This window comes from Danio aesculapii, chromosome 6 (assembly GCF_903798145.1).
Source record: "Danio aesculapii chromosome 6, fDanAes4.1, whole genome shotgun sequence".
Lineage (NCBI taxonomy): Eukaryota > Metazoa > Chordata > Actinopteri > Cypriniformes > Danionidae > Danio > Danio aesculapii.
The window spans coordinates 28458158-28470119 of NC_079440.1; positions in this window are offsets into that span (position 1 = coordinate 28458158).

Consider the following 11962-nt stretch of genomic DNA (forward strand, 5'->3'; position numbering starts at 1 on the left):
CATTTTGTTGTGCTAGATTCACAAAAAGTGGTACGGTACAGTTCGCTTTTAGGTACCTTTTGACAGTGGAAATGGTCATAAAAGCATACCAAACTGAACCGTACTGTACCATACCACTCAGTGGAATGGGGCCATAACACCCAAATAAAATCAATCAATCAATCAATCAATCAATCAATCAATCAATCAATCAATCAATCAATCAATCAATCAATCAATCAACCAATCAATCAATCAATCAATCAATCAATCAAGTCACTCACTCATTCACACACACACAAACACATACACTTAAAGTTTTATAGGCCTCAGCAAAAATCAGGTTGTATAAACCAACCAGATGATTTCCCAAGGCACAGCAGAGTGACAGATAATTCCAACATAACAAACATAGGGATGTAACACTGCTACTTATGCATGTGCTAAAGATCACCAAGCTACAGTAGATGTCAAGATATTGTATTGAAGAAGATAAATGGACCTCTGGATAGTGTCATATGATCCAATTTCATGATTTTTATGGTAAATTTAGGTGCTTTATTATCCCAAATTTCAACTTATTTCATTATGTAGAAAAGCTTGATCAGGAAATTCTTCTAAAAGTCTTTGATCTCACTTTAGTTTAATTTAAGACATAGAAAAGGATCCAATTTTTCACTCACTAACTGTAGGTGTGTATAGCCATTATTACTTAAAGTACATATACTTTACTGCTTATATATGCATACACACTGTTCCTTATGTATTTAAGCACAGGAAAATAATAGCCCAAGCCCTAAAACCAAAAATGCCTGTTCTTTGGAAAATTGAAACTCTAATACTACACATTTATTTTGGATTAACTGAATCTCACTGGCAGATGGTGGAGATAAAGATCTGGCTCAAGAAATCAGCTGATCTTATATTTTGTAAATCGGAAGATCATGTCCTGTTACTTCAGTGTAAGTGTGGCCCCAGAGAACAGCTATTTTTTGTCACCGTGTTCTGAAGGCTTCCCATGGGCCCGTTCGTCTGCCTCTCCTAAAAACAGCTCTGCTTATGCTGACATAACCTCTGTCTTTGCAAACAAACACCTCGTCAGAAAAACCAAAAAAACACACACACAAATGATTTCCAGGAAGCAATTTTTGACAAGATCTTGAGAACGAACCAACAGATTTGCAGAACCATAGGCTAAGCGAAAAGCTTTGTCCCTTGAGGCCTAGCCATTGCTTTGTAGTCATAACACTGGAACACTCTATAGAAAACACTCCAAAATTAATCCCACAGCTGGCACCATGCCAGCATTTCCAAATTATAAAGTAGCCTCATTTATTGTCTTGCATTTTTCACTGCTGTTTGTAATATATTTCATGTGTCTCTTGTAATATCTTCCTTTCAGATCCCTTTCACCTCAGCACTGGGCTTTTGTACCTCAGCGGTTGTAATAAAGAATGTCGTCCCGACATGATAATTCATCATGTAGATTGGACTGTATATCAGGGTGTTCCTGTTGTTCGTGTTTAAAGTATCTGCGTTTTTCAGCTTGTGAGGAGAGCGTACAGCAGCCTACATGTATTTCTGCTCCCAGTGCAATATCAAATATTGCTTGCTCTGGTCTTAAAAAGTTTTCGTACCTCTTGAAGCAGGCCAACAAACGTGTCACCCCATAATTAATTGCCAGTTGCTAAGGACTAATCATGACTAATTGCCTGTCCAATTTTGTCTCTCTATCACAGCAACATGTACAGGCTTGTGAGTCTTAGGGGACAGAACAGAAGCCGCTGGCTATCAGAATGAACCAATGATAGGATTGTCTTCTTTGTGTTTCTAGTTGGATGAAAGATGCAGAAAGGTCAATGATACCATGCTCTTTTTCTGTTCATTTATTTTAAAAAACATATCCATACATATAATGACTATACCACTTATACTGTATGTGCTGTAAAACATTGATGCAATTGTTCTGCTTTCATAATGAAAAAGCCTAATTGATGTAAGAACTGATTTATTAATGCACATCCACCACATATGCAGAAATTTAAAAGAAAACAGTGATGTCCAGCCAAGGAAAATTCATACTTTGTCCCTTATTAAAATAGTTGTGCTTGGAAAGTATGTGCTTCCACTCATTTCTAATAACCAAGGAAACCTGCTTGCCAGAAAATGTGCATGAGAATGTCTGCTCATTACAAGAGTTTTTACGAGTAAGTAAGTAATGTGTATTTATTTATATATAGCGCATAATCATATAGTGTATTTTATATAGCGCATTTATCTTGTATGGCCGTACACCTAAATCGCTTCACAATCATAAGGGGTGTCTCTCCACACCCCCACCAGTGTGCAGCATCCACTTGGATAATGCGATGGCAGCCACAGGACAGCTATAGGTGGAAAAACAGTGATAGAGCCAATTCAATGGCCATGATCAGTAAGGGCCAATGGATGGAACTTTGGCCAGAACACTGAGGTTACACCCCTACTCTTTGTGAGAAGTGCCATGGAACTTTTAATGACCACAAAGAGTCAGGACTTCAGTTTAACGTCTCATCTGAAGGATGGTGCTCACTGACAGTATTGCGTCCCCTTCACTATACTGGGGCATTAGGACTCAACTTGCAGGTTGCAGGTTGAGTGCATTGTGTATATCTTATTTCTTATGAACTTCTGTTTTAAATGCATTTTTTTGGCTTTACTACACCAATGCCAATGAATAGAAAAACAAAAGCTCAACCATTGACTTCCACAGTATTTATTTTGCAACTTTGAATGTCAATGCTATCGGTTTTCAGCTTTCTTCAAAAATACCTTATTTTGTGTTCAAGAAGTAAACTCAGGTTTAACTTATAATATATCCATATTAATTTTTCAATTTTAGTCTCTTATATTTGATTAGCAGCGATCCTTGTGTGCATTTTCTATCATAAACTAGTTGGCCTTTTTTGGTCCAAATATTTTGTCAGTTAAGTATCTTAACCAAGTTTAGTAACTTTTGATTTTGATTTTTAGTGTTTAATTAAATTAAAACTCATAAAACGATATATGCATAAAATGCAATGATGATATGACCCTTTTTATAATTTATGTGTTATACTATTACAATGTCATGTAATTCATTTTTTTTATATAAACATTGTGTAAGTTCAGGATGTTTAGTTTAGTTTTAGTGACATTTGATCATGACATTTTTTGGTGGAAGAAAAAACTTTTTTTTTGTTTGTGAAAAAATAAGATTAAGAGTTTGGAATTAGGAAAATGTGCTATTGTTTTTTATTATTATTTGCTTATTACACTGTTAAATATATTTTAAACTTTCTTGAACACTGTTTTCATTCATGCAGTATTGAATCTGTCTACCATATTGTGCAATTTCAAAGGTTAACATTTTTTTTATTTAATTCAGTAGCCAGTTGAAAACTGTATACCAATAAATAAAAGAATAACAAATAATAGGAGGTGCTTATACACTGAAAAAAATGATTTTAACAATATTGTTACAAACAATTAATATGGGTTGAATTTAAACAAACAAATTAAATTTAGTAATGTTCAACTTAATTTGTTTGTTTAAATGTACCCCAAATAAATTATTTACAACCACTTACCTTAAAAAAATGTAGTAAATCCTAGGTATCGTCAGAGTACAACCCAGTTTTCAACCAAAGCAAAAAGCTCTTTATGCACATTTTGACAGTTAATTTACATGTTGTCTAGTGCATGGAAACACAATTTTTTGAAAAAGCCATTATTGCCTCTGTGTAAACTATAAAAGCATGATTTTATGAAAACAGGACATCATGTACATGCAAATGACATGCAAATATTTGAAACAACAACAACAGCAATGGTTAACACTGTTATTTAAACAAATCAACATCACTAATACTGACTTGGAATGAATAACACGGGATTAATGCCTTTTTTGAGGTGTATATAATGAATAAAATTATGATGAAAAATACCAGATTGCATTGTGAATAACACTACAATCTGTACACATTTAGGTTGCAAATGACTACATTTGCATTATGATAAATATAAAAGTTTATAGATCAAACATACAGCCCAGTATGTGTTGCAATTGACATTCCAGGAGTTTTAAGGACATTTGTCATAATGATGTTAAAATATGCAAGGGTATATAAATATGTGACTTTGCCAAAATGTGAATCTATTGACTTGAAGCAGTGCAACCGCATGATGAGGCCTTTGGCCCTCGTTTTTATCGAGGAGACTTGCTTAATGAGGCTAAACATGGTGGAGGTGTTGGGCCATAATGGGGACGGATGCTGCTCTGTCTGGAAGAGGGGAGGCTGTTATTATAATTGATAGCCTTTGCTGCTCACTCCCATTTCAAAGTTCATTAGCAGCGCTGCACTCCTCACGTCAAGCATTCGCAAGGTGGCTTCATGGTTCTCTTCAATGCAAGAGAGATTTATGGACCCAAGATGGATCATCAGGGCTTTAAAAATACACTAGGAAATGAGATCATGGGCTCTAAATCCCTCCAGATCCACAGTTCCCTCTCACTCCAACTTTCATTTTGTCTTACTATCATTGCTTTCAAATGAAGCAAAGCTGCGATTTACCCCCAGAGAAATACAAAAATACTTCAAACACATTAAATGGAGCAGACAGATAATAATAAATTGTCATTTAAAAACAGTGACATTGTTAACATTGCTTCATCACATGCGAAGACTTGGAGCAAATGATGGCAGGCGTATGTGTTAACACTATATGTATACATGATGTCTGAATGTTCTGAAGTGAGTGTGAGGTATTACAGACAGTTAATTATGGCTATGCCAGTGTGCTAGTGGGGAGGTCACGGGCCAACATCTGACTGACAGTACTGTAGATGAAGCTTACTGTGGCTGAGATTTACAAATAGAGTCCATTTATATAAAGTCTCGATGTTTCTATTTAAAGTGATAGCTCTCCCCAAAATCGTTACTCCTATGTGCCTTTCAGGCATTCTGTTCACTAAACTGTATGTAACTTCACAACTACAAGACAAGGGTTAGCTGCTAGGGATTACCAAATAAGCTGACATGTACTTGCAAAATTGTTTGTACAGTTGAATGTCTGAGGGGAACCATTAAAATAAAGCGTTAGCAGATATTATGCAGAACAATAAAATTTTGTTGCAAAATCATTCAACTGTTAAGTCTGTCTGAAACATGAAGCACCTTCAAAATGTGCCTACAAAATCATTGCCTGATAAAACAGTAAGGCATTGTCACATGTCTGGTGTGTCTGTGTTGTTTTGAGTAATGTAATATTATGTTGTGCCATGATCCATGTGCTTGTGTTTGTCAGTGAGTGACCCCTTTGCTCTGTTTCCCGCTATTTTCTAATGATCACGAGTTCCACCTGCTGTATCACCCCTGTTTGTAATTTGTGTAATCATGTCCTGTGTATTTATACCCCTGCTTTAGTTTAGTTTATTGTCTGATATTGTGTTGTTAACACTCCATGTACTTGAGTGTAAGAGCGGGTTTGTAAATAAAAAAAGTGTTTTTGATAATCTCTGAGTCTCGATTGTCTGTAGCGGGACACCCATTGTGACAGGCATCGGATATCTATCTACCTATTCATTTTATTGAGAAAAATAAACTGAGCTCAAAATATTTACAACTGAATGAGAACATAACATAAAATCAAGTGAAAGTCTGTAAAGCGTAACTGTTGTAAACCAGGTAAAAAAATTATTGTAATGTAACTGTAAATGACTGTAAAAAGAAAACAAAAATGTTAGTTAGCAGTTAGATAAAGTAATGGCATAGAAAAGCTGAATATTTTTGTGCAAACTTGCAGTAAATAAGTATTATATATTGTTAGTTGATACTAAGTCAAATTGCTAGCTGTCACAATCACTAACGATCCAGTCATTTAGACCGATATGAATCTTAAGCTGTTTCTCAATATGCCTTCTTCAGCGATCTTGTTCCAAAACCGCAAGAACGGAGGATGTGTGAAAGTTCCCGAATGTGTTCTTGGTATTGTGGATGCATCTGTGCAGACTTAAGCAACTCACTCTAGAAGTCTTAAAAGTCATTGTGACTGAATGAAGGAGATGGGAAGCGCAGTATTATTTATAGATTTATTATTAAAGTTCAGAGATATAACTTATCTCAGGAGTTTCCCTAAAAGAGATGGTAAAAGTAAACATTTACATGAAAATCTTAATGAAGGCATAAACCCACAAAAAAGGGTGTTTATTTGCTGAACTTCATATTAAAATCTGTTTTATTTGTATTGTGCAAAGTATATTTGTAAGTTTTTATGCATTTTATACACTGTAAAACCCAACAGTCAACTTTATCAAATGAAATGAGTGTAGTTAACTCAAAATTTATTAAAAGTTAATTGTACTCAATTGAAAAGAGTGTTGAAGCTAATGAGTTAATTAAATACCTCTTTCAACTTAAATGAAGTAAGTTCACAGTACTCGTATAAATTAGTTTAACTCATGTGGTTTGTAGCAGTTGGTTTCCTTAAGCTATTTGAGCTGCCTTAACTCATTGGGTTTTACAGTACCCAGTTGGTTTGAGTTCTCTTCTTGGGTTTTACTGTGCTTAAAATGCTTCGTTTACTCAAATGGATTAAGTTCACAATACTCATTAGGATTAATTTTTAACTTAAATGGTTTGCTGCAATTGGTTTCCTCAAATGGTTTGAGTTACCTTAACTTGTTGGGTTTTACAGTGTATATGTCATGGGTCAGGTTTAATCTGAGCTTCTCTGTCTCAATCTGTAATGTTTCAACTGTTGCCTCTTACAATTAGCGCAGGCGCACACGCTTTACTCACCTGTTGCTTATTGGTTCTGATTCTCCCCTCTACTTATACTTGCCCTGTCTTGTAATTCTTTGCCAGGTTATTTTGTTTATTAAAGCTTAAGGACGTTATGCTATTCCTTAATGCCTTAAGTGAATTATGTCTTGTCCAGTCTAGTCCAGCACTGTAATTTATAACTTAACGTGATTGCTTACCTGTGATCTGCGCTGTCACCACGCTGTTGAATCCAGCCTCAACTCTGCGTTCGCCAGCTCCAGCACTCACTCTGCTGCAGGGGTTATCTCCTCATACTGCCCCTTCAACCCCTCTCCTCACCAAAGGAGCCGAGGGAGCAATTTCTGTTGCCTTAATCCAGTCTGCGTTCCCGCGGGTGGTCAGCGAACAGCAGCTGCCTTTGTTCCTTAACTTACTAAGTAAACTTTCAGTTTGAGCATTATCTGTCTTTGTATTCTGTCCAGCCCTGACAGTATATATTGAAAAAATAAATCGTTGTGTGATTGCCGTAATGTTTAAATTTTCGGTTTAAAATGCTTGAAGGTCATGTGACCATCAGGAAGATGCATCTCATTTCTCACAGGATGCGTTCTGTGTTTTCGCGGTCTCCCCAATTAATTTTTCCGAGGTGACCTGGCAAGACCGGTCTTTACAAGAACACGAGTTTATTCTTTGCGTTCTTGGAATTCAGAAACAGCCATTCACTTTCACTCGGACTATAATCCCATGACATATACGAACTACAACTCCCAGCATGCACCTCAAGCACACCTCTGTTCTTGCTTCAGTTTGATTACACACACACACACACACACACAGATTAACACAGAATTGATTACATAAACTTTAAAAACCACACACCATTGCTGAGTCTTGTTTTACTGTACTTTGACATTACGTAGCGTTTTTTCCTTGCTTTGTCTAGCCGTGTTTTGACGCTTGCCCTGTTTCTTTGTTCACATAGTTTTCTGTCTATATTGATCGCTCACCTGTGTATTGACCTTGACTTTGGATTATCTATATGTACCTGTTTGCACCTGTTTTGACCGTTGGCTGCCTGATCAATCTATCTAATAAACTGCACAGTGATCCTATACTCCATTGTCCAGCATCCTCAAATTACACTACCGAATGTTAACAAATAACATTTTATTAAAATAATTACATTTTTGTTATCCCTTATGTTTAATAAGGTTTTATTTTAAAATATGTATATATTCATTCATTCATTCATTTTCTTTTCGGCTTAGTCCCTTTATTAATCTGGGGTCACCACAGTGGATGCCCTTCCAGCTGCAACCCATCTCTGGGAAACATCCATACACACTCATACACTACGGACAATTTAGCCTACCCAATTCACCTGTACCACATGTCTTTGGACTGTGGAGGAAACCGGAGCACCGGGAGGAAACCCAGGCGAACGCGGGGAAAAACATGCAAACTCCACACAAAAACACCAACTGACCCAGCCGAGGCTCAAACCAGCAACCTTCTTGCTGTGAGGCGACAGCACTACCTTCTGCGCCACCGCGTTGCCTTATATTGTATTGTTATAAATAAAATAGCAGAAATTTAAGTTCAGAACACACAACTAAATGTAGCTTCCTTAGGTTTGGAACTAAAAACATATTTTATTTTGCAATAAGCTGCCCATTTAATATCTGTAGCTGCAGTTTAGGTTTAAAAGTGCTATTAATGGCTCCACTTGTAGTGTCTTAATGTTTAAATACTGATGAAAGTGGGTTGAGGGATTTCACAAGGTCTCACACAATACATAAAGAAGTAACAAGCACTAAAAGCAAGACCTGCTGTTGCACTTGTCATAACTATTCATTTAAAGCATCAATGGTGAATGAAATTAGCTTTCAAACTTTGGTCTGGTAGGCAGACAGTATTCATTACAGTGATAGATAGTCCAAGAATCTCTCTTTCTTTTTTCGCTTAGTTACGTAAATTTCGACTCAGGGACAATTTGTATCGAGTTGATGCTTTCACTGTTTGTTTTTTACGATCAATAATCTAGCAAGATCATTTGTCTTACGTTACACAGACAGTAGTACACAACTGGAAACAGGACAAAAGATCACTCAGATTAAACCTCCACAAGCACTGAAGAATCATTTATGATTTAGTAGTGCAATTATAGACAATATGAAACCAAGCTCTCTTTTTTAATGAGTACAGGACGTCTACAAAATCCCTGCAGTGTACTGAGTTACAACTGACAATTAGACTGACAATTATGGGAGTCCCTCCTGATCAGTTTATTCATTTCCACATATCTGACACAGTGACTATTAAAAATAAATAAAATATTGTGGAGTCTGAACTTGATGTTGGTCAGAGAAAGTTCCTGATGAGCAGTGCTCAGTAGATTATTTACAAATTGTAGCCTGATAGTAAATACTATATGATTTAAACTGAAGTTAGTGATTCAATGTCAGTTGTATTTTAGGTAATCTAATCTGACTACCTTTTAGAATACTTTAGACTAGGGGGTAGGCAATATTGGTACTGGAGAGTTGCAGTCTTGCAGAGTTTTGATCCAGCCTTAATAAAAACCCACCTTCCTGTATTGCTTTCAAGATCTTGATTTGTTTGTTTTTTTTTAGCTTTCAAGACCTCATCACTCAGACCTTGAACTTGCCCGAATTTCCCTACCCCTGCTTTAGACATATAACATGTCATTTATTTACTTTTTCGTTTTCATTAACATCATCGGCGGCATGGTGGCTCAGTGGTTAGCACTGTCGCCTCACAGCAAGAAGGTCGTTGGTTTGAGTCCCGGCTGGGCCAGTTGGCATTTCTGTGTGGAGTTTGCATGTTCTCTCCATGTTCGGGTGGGTTTCCTCTGGGTGCCTGGTTTTTCCCACAGTCCAAAGACATGCAGTACAGTTGAATTGAGTAAACAAATGTGTGTGTGAATGAGTGTTTCCCAGTGCTGGGTTGCTGCTGGAAGGGCATCCGCTGCATAAAAACATGCTGGAATAGTTGGTGGTTCATTCCGCTGTGGTGACCCCTGATAAATATGGGACTAAGTTGAAGGAAAATGAATGAATGAATGAATGATTATCATTCTATAGATCCTTGAGAGTGTCTTTGAGATCTTGGCGGAGTGAAGCATCTCAACACAGATACTGAGGGGCCTCAGGGCTAAGTTCATGGACCCATTTTATTCTCCATCTTCATTTTATTACTGGAATCTATGATTTAGAAACATGAATTTTCGTATCACTGCTATGCTGATGACACCCAACTCAACCTCTCTAATAACAGACATATCTTGCAGGATTAAGGACCATCACCTTCAACTCAACCCTGCCAAGACAAAACATCTTTAGATTACCAAAAGCTTAATCGTAACTTCTCCATCCAATTTGGCTCCTTTCAAGATTGAGAATCAGCCTAGACCACACTTTTAAAACTGGCCAGTCCTGCAAATTTGCCTTGTGTAGTATTAGAAATATTAGACCCTTCTTTGTTACACAAATCCTTATACCTCTATGGTAGCCCAAATACTAACACCTCATATTTTATTTCTATTCTATTTGTTTCTATTTATTATATATGTTTTATTCCTTATTTATTAAATGTAATATATATATATATATATATATATATATATATATATATATATATATATATATATATATACATATACATATATATACATATACATATACATATATATATATATATATATATATATATATATATATATATATATATATATATATATATATATATATATACATATATATATACATATATATATAATTATATATATATATATATATATATATATATATATATATATATATATATATATATATATATATATATATATATATATATATATACACACAGTTGAAGAAATTATTAGCCCACCTGAATTATTAGCCCCCCTTTCTCCAATTTTGTTTTCAACACATTTCTAAACATAATAGTTTTAATAACTCAATTCTAATAACTGATTTATTTTATCTTTGCCATGATGACAGTAAATAATATTTGACTAGATATTTTTCCAGACACTTCTATACAACTTAAAGTGACACTTAAAGGCTTAACTAGGTTAATTATGTTAACTAGGCAGGTTAGGCTAATTAGGCAAGTCATTGTGTAAAGATGGGTTGTTCTGTAGACTAACGAAAACAAATATAGCTTTAAGGGGCTAATAATTTTGACCTTAAAATGTTTTTTTTTTAATTAAAAATGCTTTTATTCTCACCAAAATAAAACTAATCTTTTCTTTCTCCAGAAGAAAAAATATTGTAGGAAATACTGTGAAAATGTCCTTGCTCTGTTAAACATCATTTGTAAAATATTTATAAAGTAGTCCATAAAATGTAGCTTTATTCAGATTATGAGAATGATTGGTTGACTGAACAAATGAATGAATGAATACATGTAGTATAATCTAATTAGAATTACAGTACATCTTTTGCATTGCTTTTGGCAAACATGGTGGTGTTGGTTGTGTGGGGGGTGTTTGGAGGGAGTGAAGGGATGAGAAGTGTCAGTTCAGTTTGGCATTAGCACGTTTTGTAGATCAATAAACTTTTGCACAAAAATAACCTCATTCATCTTCTTTTTATTTTTGCTTGTTAAGTGGCAGGAAATTAATAGCAGAATACTTTAATCAAATTCATGCAGACCTATCAACCATAATTTAATATTTTTTATAAAAGCATGAATTTTAAAATAGAGAAGAAATTGCATTGTCAATACTTTATGTGATCACAATGATGTCACATCCGTGTTTTCTGTTTTTGCTTTCCCACAGCTCACCCAGACCTATTCATGTTACAGCAGTCAGTTTTTCCATTTGTCCTGGTTTGTTTTCAAGCTTGGAGTGTCATTGAGTGACATCAGTATTCCCATCCAGGCCTGGAAAAGCCTTACTTGGAGCTAAACTTCTCTCAGCCATGCACCATAGATCTGTCACTGACATCACCAACAGCAGGCCATACAAACACAGACAGCAAACACAGGTGGATCTCTAACTCTCATAAGGGATTAATGATGATGCTGTGTTGTTGACATAAAAAACCCTCTTAGACAGCTGCAGACTGACCAAGAGCACAATACTCACCCAACCCATGAAATCTCTCAATAGATTCAGTTCTACTATACTATAGCAGTATATGTAAAGTTCTGGAATTGACAAAAATATGGCC